The sequence below is a fragment of the Papaver somniferum genome, chromosome 5, assembly GCF_003573695.1.
Source record: "Papaver somniferum cultivar HN1 chromosome 5, ASM357369v1, whole genome shotgun sequence".
In the NCBI taxonomy this organism is placed as follows: domain Eukaryota; kingdom Viridiplantae; phylum Streptophyta; class Magnoliopsida; order Ranunculales; family Papaveraceae; genus Papaver; species Papaver somniferum.
The window spans coordinates 69,671,467-69,687,397 of NC_039362.1; the positions used below are offsets into that span (position 1 = coordinate 69,671,467).

General features: G+C 40.0%; 1 long non-coding RNA gene across 1 annotated transcript; it reads left to right on the top strand.

Moving 5' to 3' along the window:
- Window positions 1-8,117: 8,117 nt before the first annotated feature.
- On the top strand, window positions 8,118-9,752 carry LOC113281845. Its single transcript, XR_003326365.1, has 2 exons — window positions 8,118-8,277; window positions 8,417-9,752. It is a non-coding gene; the product is annotated as an uncharacterized LOC113281845 (long non-coding RNA).
- The last annotated feature ends 6,179 nt before the right edge of the window (window positions 9,753-15,931 follow it).

The following is a 15,931-nucleotide window of genomic DNA, read 5'->3' on the forward strand; positions in this document are numbered from 1 at the left end:
TTGCTCCCGCATTTCGCAAACCAAACGAAATTTTCGTATAACAATATAAACCTCTAGGAGCAAAGAAAGCAGTATGTTCTTGATCTTCTTCAGCGAGAGGAATTTGGTTATACCCTTTGTACCCATCTAAAGATGATACCCTATCATTTTCTGCTGCAGATTCCACCATTTGAGGAATATCGGGTAACGGAAAACTATCTTTAGGGCAAGCTTTGTTCAAATCAGTGAAATCTATGCAAATCCTGATTCCCTTGTTTTTCTTTGGGACAATGACCATATTCGCTATCCATTCTGGGTATTTAGCTTCTCTTATAATTCCTGCCTCCAGCATCTTCTGTAATTCTTCTTCTATTTGGGAATGGTAAGTTGTTGCGATTTTTCTTATTCTCTGTTTAAATGGTCTCACATTTTTGTTAATCTCCAGTCTGTGGAAAGCAATTGTTGGATCTATTCCTGGTATCTCATCCATGTTTCCTGTGAAAATATATTTATATTCTCGCAGTAAATTGATAGTTCTTTCTTCTTCTTCTATATCCATTTTGGTTCCAATTCTCAACACTAGAGTCTCCTTTTGAGTCCCAACATTTATTTCTTTTGTTGGTTCTGCGGAAGTGTAACTAGGTTTAGGTTCTCCCATTGGTGTGGGTTCTTTAATTGCTTTTATGGATCCTTCTCCTTCTTCCGAAATTTCGCTGGGTATTCCTTTGCCTTCTTTCGCCCTTATCATATATACACTAAATTCTTCTTCCTTCTTTGCTTCCTTTACCAATTTTCTGCGAAATTGTTTCCTTTTTGCTTGTTCTTCATAAAGCCTTAATTCAATTTGATGACATAATTTCGCATTATCAACATCGCCTCTGATTTCACCTATTCCACCTGGACTGGGGAATTTAATACATTGATGTAACGTTGATACCACAGCTTTTATCGCATGTATCCATGATCTTTCTGATAACATATTATATGGCGATTCCATATCCACCACGCACAATGTCACATGTGTTTCGATTTCTCCAAGTGGAATTCGTACCACTATTTCTCCTTTAGGTTTTGTCGTGGATTTTCCAAAGCCGTGAACAAAATATGTTGAATTGGACATTTCTTCATCTTTAAATCCCATTCCCCGAAATGCATGATAAAATATTATATCAACCGAACTTCATGCATCAATTAAAGTTCTGTTCAACATCCATTCTCCTGTGGATTTTATTGTTGTATCCTTCTCTTTTCGTGTAATAGGCACTGTGACAACCAATGGAGATGTATGATTCAAATTTTCTTTTGGTATTTCTTCTGCCATGAACACAATTCTTTGCTTTTACCAATCTTTCAAAGGTGAAGTTTTTTCTACCGCCATAATTTTCTTTCCTTCAAAATTTCGTTTATGTATTCTTCCTTTGATGTTTCCATGGAATTCATTAACCAAGCTTTTTGTTATCATATTACACTCCAATTTTTTGCCATTTTCATTAATTCTATTCATCTTTCCTCTAACTGATTCACTGATTTGTTTAATCACTTTCTTGATTTGAATTTTCTCAATCAACAATCTTCAACTTTCGATCTTCAATCTCCCTGTTTCTAGCGCCATTATGTAGTTGCAGGAAATCCTACAATACACCCCTCGTATGATTTTATCGTTGATCAGCCTATTTTTAGGTTTTTCACTCTTAATTTTATTGATTAATTTCTGAATATTCTTACAAGGAAAATAAAGAAATCAAGAATGATCTCTGCTCTCAACTTTCTCTCTCTTATTTTCTTATCTCTCACTCAAAAAAGATCTCCCTCTCTTTTACAACTCGAATGACTATTTATAAGGGAAATACATAATGGATGACAGCTAATCTGTCCTTTATTTTCGGATATGGTTTGCGACATTCTCGCAACCTTACAAATGTTGACTTCGCAAGCTTTCTAATTTTCGCGAGACTATCACACCTTTCTCATGATCCTTGCTGATGTCGTTTCTGAAATTGTTCTGCGACGCTTTTGTGCAATACCATTGTTAACTTCGCTGAGACATAACTGTTGCGAGATTATGATCCTACAACGAGCCTTTGTACAGTCAAGGATAACTTTCTTCTGATTTCTGATCAAGATATTCTAAGTACCAAGGATTTTCGCATGTCCATCAATCAGCTGGTTTATCTGCAATTGAAGGTTAGTCAGTTCATTCTTAACTTCATCCTGAACACGAATCAAATCCTTGACAGATTCACCAATCCAAGTGTTATACTCTTTTCTTTCAAGCATCTTCTTCCGTATAAACTCTTGACCAGAATCACATCCTTTGAGATCATCCTCAACCATAGGGTTAACTTCTTCTTTGGGAACAGTTTCCATAGAGCTCCTTTCTGAAGAAAAATGAGGCACCTATAAGATTTATATATGTTCGTGAATGCCCTGGCTAGAAACCCTAGATTTCCTTGAGGAGATACAAGCATTTGTGGCCGACCAAGAATGGCCCTAGAAAGAGATATTGTGCAGCTTCCAAACCGTCCACCATCCCAAAAGAGACGAAAGGAAAATGATACTAGAGAAGATCATTACAACAAGGGATATACACTCCTAGAGAAAATATAGTACAATACTTGAGCATCTCTAAAATCCTCATCCTTGTATCTCTCAAGTTAGACACAAGGATAGAACATTCTGCTGCTAGGTAGCAGAGGGAGACATAGTCTCACCATCGGTTCTGAGAGAGTACCTATAATTCTTCTAGGATATCTTATCTCAGCAATTCTTATCCTTTTACTGCATCTTCCAGGAAGAAGGGTGTGTCTCGCAGTCCTTCTGGGAATCATAGGCGGGAAACCCTTCTGATGACAAAGTCTAGGACCTCTAGAAATAGTATCTAGGGGATTTTCTGAAATTCATATCCACACACTATATTTAGATTTATCAGATATGTTCTTATAAGCACATGACATAATTTCATTGGTAGTACAAGAATTTACAAATGTCCTGTAATGATTTCTAAGAGAGAGATCATTCTTATAAGATACCTGGTTTCCTGTGAAAGGGACCTTCACTGCAGTAGTCGTTCGACTATTTACTTCATTGACAGTAGAAAGAAGCAACTTGTGGAGTTCAGAAACACGTTTCTTTCTAGCAAAACAGTGGATAGCATAGTGATTTCCTTTTTCGCATAAGGTACATATTCGTGGAGGAGAAGCAACAACTGGCACTTGTTTAAACTTCATAGCCACGGGAAAAGATTGTAAGTTATGAAAACTTTTCTTGACACAATCTTCTCTTGGAGAAAATTTCATTCAATACGGTAACTCATGAGAATTAGTTTGTGCAGAAGAATTTTTCTTTAAAACAGAGTTTTCCTTTTCCAAAGATTTGCACTGTCCATGGGCTAAGACAAGCGATGCTTCAAGTTTCTACCTCTCAACACGAAGTCTGTCAAGATCAGATGAATGCGTCTTGATCAAACAATTTTCTCTAATTGAACCTTCTTTGACCATCTTTTCAAGATCACAAATCTTTTCACGCTGTATGTTGCTTTCTTGAAGAAGTTTCTCAATTTCCTTAGAGAAAGACCCTATAATGTTATAGAGTACCTGTTCACGATCAATAGACTTTTCAAATTCATCAATGAGTTTACCATGATCCTGTAGATCAATATACTAAGTAGAATTTTTTGAAATTCTGGTTAACTCCAATTCAGCTTTAGCCATTATATCCAATGTCTCATTGGAGGAAGAATGATTGACACAAGATGAAACATTCTTCTTACCTCGGGATTCGGAAGAATCATGTAAGGAGTGACCCTTTGAGGTATTTCCGAGACACTTGAAAAAGTTGACAGCTTTAGGAGGCATTTTGGTATGCGTGTGAGATTCTGTCCACAGAGTCAGATCGCTACAAACACAAACTGATGAGGTCTTAAACGTGTTTGCCTGCTCTGATACCAATTGAAAAGGCGGGGGTCTAACAACACCACCCAATATTTCGCTTAGCAATCTGTATGGACTAACTCCGAAATACTTTACTAGAGAATCAACTAGACAGTCAGACTCAATCTAGATAAAAGTATCTCAAGGAGTTAATATCTCTCTCTTGATTTGATTTTTACTCAAGCTAAAAACAATAGCGAGTCTTTATCAAATACAAGGAATACTTGGATGGTACCAAAGACCAATTTCCAAGGATCAATCAATATCAATCAACAACCAAAGGTTGGATTTCCAATTGATGATCACGAACGCACAACCTGTATTATTTCAATTATATAAAATCTAATGCTGAAAAGAAATAACACAAACACCAGAAATTTTGTTAACGAGGAAACCACAAATGCAGAAAAACTCCGAGACCTAGTCCAGATTGAATACACATTGTATTAAGCCGCTACAGACACTAGCCTAATGCACACTGTATTAGACGTTTACTGGGTTCGTGAAAACCATGCCCAAACGTATATGTGTATGTTGGTTCAACATATATGAGCATTTCATATTAACCTGGTTCTTCTTCACCATAACTAGTTCAATTGACTCAGATGAACTAGTTAAAGAGTTGTTCCATTGCTACGAGATCTTATGTAACTACACAAGACACAATTGAAACAAAGATGATTCGATTAGATTGAATCGTCTCATGAACATTATAGCCACAGTTTGCATAAAACATTCCTTAGTAATTTAATGTTTCATGTTCAGAGCACATCTTTAGATCATAACCTCTTAAGTTCACAAGCAAGTTCACGGACTTAAGTTAATCGGTTGAGTTTTCCAAACTCAGTAGAAATTCTCGGTCGAGAACTTCCGCCAGTTCGCGGACTTAGCACACAAACGAATTTTGGAAAATCCCAGCAAAAATTCTCGGCCGAGAACTTCTGACAGTTCACGGACTGAGTCTGCGAACTAGGTTCGCCGACTTGGCAAGCCAATTCCACAATCCTCCCGATTTCTCTTGATCAACAAAGTTCGAGAACTTCGGTTCAAGGAATACATGGTTATGTAATCTAAACTCTCATTTCAATCATTGAGACATTCTCAGAGGACGCTATGTGGCCGTTATTCACAGACCGATTCACGTCAGAGCAATTCTCAAAGTGATTGAAACTTTTCATGACTTTCGTCACTAGGTGAAGATAAACTTGATCAAAGCGAAACGCTTTACCAACACACGATTTCAAGATAAAAGATAAGCAATGAATGCTCAGCTCGAAATGTCAAATTGTATGATCTAGTCTATATAGCATACGACTTTTGTCTCATAAGAAGTAGGAGATAGAAGAGATAGACTTTTGAGTGATAGATAAGTTCAAGTCTCCACATACCTTTTTGTTGATGAAGTTCCACGGTTCCTTGTATAGATCTTCGTCGTTGTATGATGAATCACCATGAAGTCCTTGAGCTCAACTACACTTTTCTATCCTAGTCCGAGACTTAGCTATGTAGGCTAGAAATCAAGACTTATAGTTTTGATCACTAACATTGACAAAAATGCTTGAGATAGCATCGCATGCGAGGTTGACCGATCTATGCTCTAACACTTACCAACACATATTTCGAGAAATATGTAAGCGAGTTAAACTCACCTCGAAATATCAAATGTGTATAATCGAAGTCTATATAGATGTACGACTTTTGTCACAAATAGGAGATAGAGTAGATATACTTTTGAGTGATAGATGAGTTCAAGTCTCCACATACCTTTTGTTGATGAAGTTCCACAATCTCCCCTTAGTAGTTTTTCGTCTTCAATTGTTGAACTTCGTGAAGTCAAAAGCTCAACTACACTTTCTATCCTAATCCGAGACTTAGCTATAAGTAGACTAGAAATCAAGACTTATAGTTTTGGCAACTAAATTTGACAAACAAGATTGAGATAACAACGCTTGCGACTTCGACAGAGCAGTGCTCTAAAAAAATCAGTTCATGAACATTTAAGCCACAGTTTACAAAGATTGCATTCCTTATTATATAAATGTATTTGTTCATGAGTATAAAATCATACTTATCCGATTTAAGAACTTGAACCATTTAAGTTTGCAAACAGGTACGCAAACTTAAGTTCCGGACATTGGTCACAAGCCGACAGTTTGCAAACGGGTATGCAAACTTTAGCTCCGGACTAAACTCAGTTGAAACCGTTTGCGAACGGGTATGCAAACTTCCGGTCCTGTATTCCATCAAAACAGTTTGTACACAAACCGTAATGTATCCAGACATGGGTTTTAGCTCTTAACTCCCATTTCAGTCATTGAAACATTCTTAGAAGACAACAATAGCCGTCTCACACAAACTATTAGCTTATAAGCAATTTTCAAGTGATCGAATGATCAATACGAAACATTCCGAGCCTACATCAAATGACTGTCTCACACAAATCATGTAAGATGTTACCAAGTGATTTTCACATGATCATTTTTTGACTTTCGTCAAGAATAATGATGAACGTGGTTAAATCAAAAAGCTTTCCAACACATATTTCGAGAAAGATATAAGCGAATTAAACTCAGCTCGAAATATCAAATGTGTATAATGTAAAGTCTATATAGCTATACGGCTTTGTCTCAATAGGAGATAGAATATAATAGACTTCCGAGTGACATATGAGTTTAAGTCTCCGCATACCTTTTTTTGATGAAGTTCCACAAGATCCCCTTAGTAGTTATTCGTCTTCAATCGATAAACGTCGTGAAGTCTAAAGCTCAACTACACATTTTATCCTAATCCAAGACATAGTTATAAGTAGATTAGAAATCAAGACTTATAGTTTTGACAACTAAACTTGACAAACAAGCTTGAGATAGCAACGCTTGCGAGTTCGACTGAGCAGTGCTCTAACAATCTCCCCCTTTATAAATTTTCGTGACAAAACTATCAAAACATATGGATTACAAAACAAATAAACTTTGTAGCTTCTCATCCAAATGCTTGATGATTTCCTTGGTTCTTCAACATTCCTTGAATTCTTCATCATTCCAAGTACTCCAGTGATTCTGAACGTTTTCAACTCAGCATCAGAGTTGTTGAAGATCCGTAGCTATAACAATAATTACACAAGATTGTTTTCTTATTATTATACAGTGCCATAGTATTATTACACAGCATTAAAGTTCAATTGTATCACAACTTTGACAATAATACTACGGTAATATTGTTAGAGCACTACTCGGTCGAACTCGCAAGCATTGCTATCTCAAGCTTGTTGTCGAGTTTAGTTGCCAAAACTATAAGTCTTGATTTCTAGTTTACTTATATCTAAGTCTCAGATTAAGATAAAAAGTGTAGTTGAGCTTTAGACTTCACGGCGTTCATCGATTGAAGACGAAGAACTACTAAGGGGAGTTTATGGAACTTCATCAACAAAAGGTATGTGGAGACTTTAACTCATCTATCACTCAAAAGTCTATCTACCCTATCTCTTATTTGAGACAAAAGTCGTATAGCTATACAAACTTAAATTATACAGATTTGATATTTCGAGCTGAGTTTAACTCTCTTACATATTTCTCGAAATATGTGTTGGTAAGCTTTCTCTTTAACCAAGTTCATCTTATATTCTTGAAGAAAGTCAAAAAATGATCATGTGAAAATCACCTAGTAACATCTTACATGATTTGTGTAAGACAGTCATTTGATGTAGACTCGAAATGTTTCGTATTGATGATTCGATCACTTGAAAATTGCTTTGAAGCTAATAGTTTGTGTGAGACATCTATCGTCGTCTTCCGAGAATGTTTCAATGATTGAAATGGGAATTTAGAACAAATAACCATGATTGAATATAGTTGTAACGACCCGCAAGTGCGTCAACGCTATTAGACCAGTCAAGAGTCGACTAAATCGTTAATGACTCGATTAGTGAACATATATTTTAATTAATAAAAATTAATTTAACAACGATATAGTTACGAAACTAGTATCACTAGATAGATCTTGAAAAGTTATGTGAGATAGACTACTCGATCGTGTCAATCGAATACCGGTCGAAGAAGATAACATCTGAATTGTACGAGGGAAAAAATAATTATTTTAAATCTAAACCGTTTGGCTGCCCTTATAAATTCAATGAGTGCCTTTATAATTTTTAGTTGCCTTATCATCACCCAAACGTGTCGAGAGAAAACTCATTTCTCATTTCTTCTTCTCTGTCTTTCTTCTTCTTTCTTCTTCTCTGTTCTTCTTCTCCTCCTCTCAGTGGTTTGAGCTTGAGTCTCTCGAAATTAGATCTTAGAATCTTGTAGTTGTTGAGTTGAGGGAGAAGGTGATGCTGCTGCTGTCGGTTGAGTTCTGGAAAAGCAGAATTCTGGTAAGCAGAGTTAGGGTTTCATTTTTGATTGAAATTTCTTTATGAAATTGTTTGTTTTGATCGATTATAGAGTGGGTTTGTTGTTAATTGAAGTATAGATGAATTTATGAAGTTTAATTTTGATTTCATAAAAAATTAGGTTTTCTGTTCTTCCCTAAACCAACCAGAAGTTAGGGTTCTTGTGAATTAGGGTGTTTAAATCGGAATCAGCGGATTAAGAAGATGATTTGTTTAGAGGTGATTGAAGTTGGGTGTTGATTTTAAGGTTCTGCAAAGAAGAAATGGAATCTGGGGTTTGAGTTTGAGTTTGTATTGGGAATTAACAGAATAATATTGAGAGGAAGGTGAATTAGTGAATTGGGATCGCTGTTAGTAGTGTAGAACTATAGTTTGTGACAAGAAGACTGTTTCTACTGAACTGGTGTTTCTAGTCGTGTTGAAAGTTGCAAATGGATGGGTTGTGTTTGTTGAGTTGACTGTATTACAATTACAGATGGCATGTGAAGTTGTTAGTTACTGGATTTGAATTACGAGACTGCTGACTTGAGAAGAATACAAATGAAGCTGAGACTCTGGTAGTGATATGGTGTATGAATTGTGTAAAGTGGTGGTGGTGGTGATTTAGTAAAGCATTAGATTTTGGAGATGATTGAACAGGTTTTGTGGTTGTGAAGTTGAAATTGTGTTCGGTTTAGTGATTTACTGGATTTAGGAGGTAATGGAGTTGAACTTGTGGTGTTGTGGATTGAAGATATTATATGAAGGGGAGGTTGTCTTGAATGAATGAAGTTTTAGATGAATGCTAGGGTAATTGCAGCTGGTGGTGATATTGTGAAGTGTTAACTGGATTAGGTCACTATGGTTGTGACTGAATAGAGTGGAAGTGGGAGTAATGCAGATATGAAGACAATGTTGTTGTGATGCTGTTGTGTAGCTGCAGTGATGTTATTGAATGCAGGGAAGATATTTAAGGTCTATTGATAGGGGAACAATGATGATTGGGTTAAGTTGCAGCTAAAGATTATGGTTATCTAGTTAGATATGGTATTGTCTATGTGTTTGTGACTGCAAGTGTTGGAGCTGATTTATTGGTGAACTGCAGTGGTGTCTGGTGAAGCTGATAGACTTTGTATAAGAGGAACTGGTGTTACAGGATTGTTGAAATGTTGTTAGTAGAAGCTACATTGAGTTGCAGGCGGAGCAGACTTATTTTGGATTACAAGGAATGACTAATTGATGGTGGGATTGTGACTTACAGGATTGAAGCGAAATTCAGCATGGGAAGGTGATTGTGTTGTTGAGAATGAGAACTGGTGGTGTATGAATATGTTGAGAAGAACTGAAGTCAATGTTGTTATTGTTGAAAGATAGTTAGAAATGGAAGTAGAAGTTAGTTGTAGATTATATAATTGTGTATAGTTAGATTTGGTGTATGTAACTTTTTCGATTTTAGCTTTGAGTTTCTTTTATTTTCAGTCAGATGTTTAACTGTTTTGTTTCTCTTGACTTATATTTCTGACTGAGTCGGCCTTCTCGACTCAGTGATTCAACTGGTTAAACTCTGTTGACCTAGACTTAGACTTTAACATTTGACTAAGACTCTGACCAGTTGACTCTGTTGACAATTTGACTGTTGACTTGACTTTGACCCGGACTTAGATGTTGACCGTTAATTGGCCCATTTGACTATTAGACACCGTTAGTTGACCTTAGTGGATTGGGCCTTAGATTAACGGGCCAGTTTAGTGGACTTGGGCTTAGGGTTAGTTATCATATTTTGATGGTTTGGACCACTTATGGTCCGAATTAATCTTTGACTTTTTCTACAAAGTTAAGTTGTAGATAATTCATAAGACCTATTGAATGGGTTATGGAAATAATCTAATTGGATTAGTAAACCTTAGTTGTGCTAAGGTTAGATAATGAAAAGATGTAGAATCATAAATGGGCTTCGAACCATTAAATAGTTCACTTAGCTTGTAACTAGAGAATTATATGAGATTGTGTTATGAGCCTTGTTTGAGCCTTTTGGCTAATCTTTAGAGTGCTTGTGTGATTAACAGTTAGTCTTTATTTAACAAAAATCGATTCAAAGGATGAACCAGTGGATTGAAAATCTTGAGGTAGGCAAGGCTTGTCTTCAGAACAGGTGGGAACTCTTGTAACTCTCTTGTAATCATTAAGTTACTTTAAACGACGAGCATGATGTGTCTTATTATTTTTGAGCATGTTTGAATGTAACTATATGTTCTTATGCAATACGTGTTTGAGTGCAATTGGATGAGTGTGTTGCATATATGCATTGGTTAGTCTCCTCGCGAGGGTTGTTTGTGTTCTCCACGGATTCTCGCTAAGCGTTTATAGGTGCGGAAGGCCAACGCACTAGTACATAGGTGAAGTTTGGTACCCAATATTACTATAGGTCAAAGCAACTTATTGATTACATGGACCCTAGAAGTTGTCCGGTGGCAGCTGTGGGTTGTTATTACTATTTTATACCTATTTTACTATAGGGGGTGACTCTCTGCCTTGAGGGTACCTGCGGGACACATCAAGGTATCACTGGGTAGTGGAGAATAATAGCCTCCAAGCTATTGAATATATGTGGGGAGATTGGTCGTTTGCATATCATGCTTGATTGTTCAGTCTTACTAGTTCGACTGGGTTACTATGATCTCGACTCAAGAAGAAATTCTAGGTTCCTGGTAGGATGAGACTTATTGGGAACCTGCTGTGCGGGGTCGAGTCATAGTAATCAAACCTTCTTATATATTCTAGACTTAGATGGTGGCATCCGAATTTATGAGGAGTACGCATCCCACGAAAATATCATATGGTACCTGGATTCATGCTATCATTTGAGACTGGAGTTATTCTAGCATCTTATCCTTCATTAAGTGAGACGAGGTTGGGATGACATATGTTTAGGTTGCTTTATTTCATCTCCGTAGATCCGTTCGGTGGTGGATCTTTTATAGATATTGTAAATGGACACAATATCTGGGGAGGTGAGTTGGAGTAATCTTCTGCTTTGTGCTGTGTGTAATTGACGTACAAATATTTTATCTAGTAGAACAGTGAAGTATGTTAGTGATTACTTGTATGTTATAAAGGTATCCACTGAGCCCCTTTTTGGGATGACGTGCTCACTCGTTCCCACTTCAGTTTTTCAGTTATCAGAAGAAATGGTGCTCGCGAAGATGTTCGTTTTCTTAACTTAAAGATTTAGAGTTGATGCGAATAATATGAATCACTTTAGGTCTGTGCATTCTGTTTGTAATTCACAAATACATTATTTTATTGTTATAACTTGAGAGATTCTCCATTTACTTTTGCCCGAGTGATGGGTTTAGTTTTTGGGTTAAGTTTTGTATCTGATTTCTAATTTGGAATTTAATTATATGATTTAGAGCCTTAATGCCTCATTATTTTGTTGATATATTAGATTAATAAGTAGCTTAATTTTGGGGCGCTACAATAGCACAATATGTGTACTTGTATGCTAACTGTTGCAAGTTATTCAAAGTCTGGGAACCATGGTATTCATATCGTATGCGTACTGATTGGTTGAGTAGAGGTCCGGGAACTAAGTACGCATACTGGTACGTGTACTGGCGTGAGGTTCAAGTCCCGGGACTTTACTGAGTTTGGTGGTATGCGTACTCGTTCGAATACTGGCGAACCCAAACTTAGTCTGGCCACCTAGGTATGCCTACCCGTTTGCATACTTGAGTGGGTTATGTTCTTGTTTGAGGGTGAAAACGGTTTCTGCTGATTTTGGTAATTTCGGGTGTGTGGGTGAGAAACGAATTTAAACACTAAACAATGTACTGCAGGGAGTACTTTAGATTCGAGAGATCAATCTGTACAAATCCGGCCTAAACCAAGAAATGTCGTTCCAGACTTGGTTCGGTCACAAAGTGAAGGAGAAGGGTTGGTTTTGGGGAGGGAAGCAAAGAAAGTATTGAGACCAGAATAGTTGATTCTGGAAGAGCAGTTGTTTTCTACGACTTGTATCAGAAAGTGGGAAGCTAACAGATGGAAAGCTAGCAAATGTTTTCTGAGTGTTGTATGCTCCTGACCTGAACTTTTTGTTCGGTGGAAATAGGTAATGCCTATTTATACAAGTCGAAGTGAAACGTACCCTGGTCTCATTAAGAAGTGGAAAACGGGTGAGTAAATGGGAGGAGGTGGTAACCGGTAACGCCTGGAATTGATGTTCCATAAAAGAAAGTGTTTCACCATTACTCCCTGTATTTACTAACCGCCTCATCCTTATGATACTTTCTTATAACGGGCGTAGTGTACGCCGCACGCTGTAAACCGCCAAACCAATACCCAATGAGCATTCCCCAGTTTGTGACATGCGTTGATGTCTCGAGTGTTTTCATGGAAAACATGTAGCATGTTGTTGTCGTCTGGCAAGTCGATCTTGGGAGACTTTCCGGCTCGGTGACCTTCGACGGTCGAGATTTTGCATCTTAAGAGGAAAGGTAGCCGTTGATTATTGCAACCCTTCGTTTGGTAGCCAGTGGCGTGAAAGCATGCTCGGTATGGCTTTAATATGGCCTGGTTTAGGCGCGGCCAAAAGTTAGGGTTTTGGCTTTGTTTAGGCGCGACCAAACTATGGACAAAAGTTGCCATGCATTAGCTGGTAACCTTGGACGGCTAAGATCTGCATCTTAGATGAAAAGGTGGTCGTTGATCGTTGCAGGACTTCGTTTTGGCATCCGCATAGGGAAGGCCGGTATGGCGTGGCACGGCAAGGTGGTTGGCATACCATTGGCACATGTGGCATGGCATGCCTTGGCGCGGTTTGGCGTGGCCAAAACTAGGGTTTTGGGCCAAAGGTTACCATGCGTTGTCTGGCGACCTTGGAAGGGTAGGATTCGCATCTAGGATTGAAGGGTGGTCGTTGATCGTCGCACACCTTCGTTTTGGTAGCCGCATAGGGAAGGCCGGCATGGTATGGCGCGGCAAGGTGGTTGGCATGCCATTGGCACATGTGGCATGGCATGTCTTGGCGCGGTTTGGCGTGGCCAAAACTAGGGTTTTGGGCCAAAGGTTACCATGTGTTGTCTGGCGACCTTGGACGACTAGGATTTTCATCTAAGATTGAAGGGTGGCCATTGATCGTCGCACGCCTTCGTTTTGGTAGCCGCATAGTGAAGGACGACATGGTATGGCGCGACAAGGTGGATGGCATGCCATTGGCACATGTCGCATGGCATGCCTTGGCGCAGTTTGGCGTGGCCAAAACTAGGGTTTTGGGCCAAAGGTTACCATGCGTTGTCGAGCGACCTTGGACGGCTAGGATTTGCATCTAGGATTGAAGGGTGACCGTTGATCGTCGCACGCCTTCATTTTGGTAGCCGCATAGGGATGCCGGCATGGTATGACGCGACAAGGTGGTTGGAATGTCATTGGCACATGTGGCATGGCATGCCTTGGCGCGGTTTGGCGTGGCCAAAACTAGGGTTTTGGGCCAAAGGTTACCATGCGTTGTCTGGCGACCTTGGACGGCTAGGATTTGCATCTAGGATTGAAGGGTGGTCGTTGATCGTCGCACACCTTCGTTTTTGTAGCCGCATAGGGAAGGTCGGCATGGTAGGGCCAAGGAAAATGGCGCGGACGGCTTGGCATAGTGGGGCCAAGGGTTTGGACGGCTTGGCATGGTGGGGCCAAGGCAGAATGGTGCGAACGGCTTGGCATGGTGGGGCCAAGGCAGAATGGTGCGGACGATTGGCATGGTGAGGCCAATGCAGAATGGTGCGGACGGCGTGGCATAGTGGGGACAAGGCAGAATGGTGCGGATGGCTTGGCATAGTGGGGCCAAGGGTTTGGACGGCTTGGCATGGTGGGGCCAAGGAAGAATGGTGCGGATGGCTTGGCATAGTGGGGCCAAGGGTTTGGCATGCCGTTGGCGCATGGTGCGGCCAGCATGGGTAGGCCAAACCCTTGGCCCTACCCATTGGCACAGTGGTGGGGCTGGCATGGTTGGCATGCCTTGGCGCGAAGATGTGGATGGCATGGTTTGCCATTGGCACAGTGGTGCGGCTGGCATGGTTGGCATGCCTTGGCGCGTAGATGTGGCTGGCATGGTTTGCCATCAGCACAGTGGTGCGGCTGGCATGGTTGGCATGCCTTGGCATGGAGATGTGGCTGGCATGGTGCGGCTGGCATGGTTGGCATGCCTTGGCGTGGAGATGTGGCTGGCATGGTTTTCCATCAGCACAGTGGTGCGGCTGGCATGGTTGGCATGCCTTGGCGCGGTAGCATGAGAATTAAGGTTTGGCATGGATGATGTTAGTCAGTATTAAGGGTTTTGCCGTGGAACATGACCCATGTAAAAAAAGGTACCCCAGTAATTATTACGTAGGCATGCTGATTGATTCAATAAATGTGCTAATGGTCATAGTGACGTCATGTCAGATGTACGGTTTTACGATTTAACCCTAAGCTAAAAACCACCATCAACATTAAGTCCTCTGCTTAGCTCGGAACAGGAGCATTGTTGCGAGGTAAGCATAAGATGGTGACATGCTAGGACAAAAAATCGAAACAACAAGTCGTGATAAGATGGTCAGGAAAGTCCGACTAACCTTTTTCGAGAGGTAAAGAGAGTTTGTACTTCCCGTGTTAGCGGCCTTGTATAAATTGTACTGGTGGTGCAGACCGTGGAGCGGTGAGATGAAAATTGTCGGCTTAGTCTGTCCATGCATCACCTTGGTTGGGTTAGGGAAAATCGTGACTCTGGCTTGGCGAGTTTGTTGGTATTGGTGCGGCAATTCATGGCGCGACACGATGTCGCAAGGCATGACACGGTTTGGTGAGGCAAAGCATGCGCGGTTTGGCGTGTGGGGCCAAGGCAATGGCGTGGGCGCTCTTGGCATTGTGATTTGTCTTCGCGGGCCCGGTTACCTCTTTTCCTTACTTGACTCAAATAGGAAGTCCTTTCCTTATTCAAACTCCCATGTATCACGCCTATAAAAGGAGGGCCGACCTCTCCTTTTATTTCACACTTATATTTTTTTTATTATGTTCGTGTGGTAACAGTAAAGCGGACGAGCGAATTCTAGGTATGTCTCCCAACACTTCCTCTTTAACTTGCTTTTCTTATTGTTTTTTCTTTTTTGTGTTAGTGCAAACCCTAACTGTATGCGTACCTTTTCATGAACTTGTAGAAATATTGTCCTTCTGCGTTGGTATGAATCTTAGCCGTATGTGTGCTTTGCAAGAACTTGTAGTAACATTTAGGTACCGTAGTGATGTTGGCCGCCTCAATTACCGTGCAAAGTAGGCATGCATGAGCTGGTAATTGTCGTTCCCTTCCCGTGAAAACCTAGCTTCTAGGGTTTACTCCTTTTTTCCTGGTGTGGCCGTGTGTATGGTTCCCGTGGTGGGGCGCGTCTCCTCGGTCGGGCGCGAATTTCCCGCTGCAGGGTACGGCCTTGGTATGAGGTGGTGATGCAGGGTCTGTCAGTCCCCATTTCTTTGCATATGCGCATTATGACTTTGAAACAAATTGCCTTGCGTCCAGGACGGATCTCCTGTGTCTGATAAAATAATTTCCATGTACTTTCCGTAATAATTTCTCTTCGTATTGTTCCATTGTAGTTATTTCGAAGGTGGAAGTAGCGTGAGAGAATTTTCG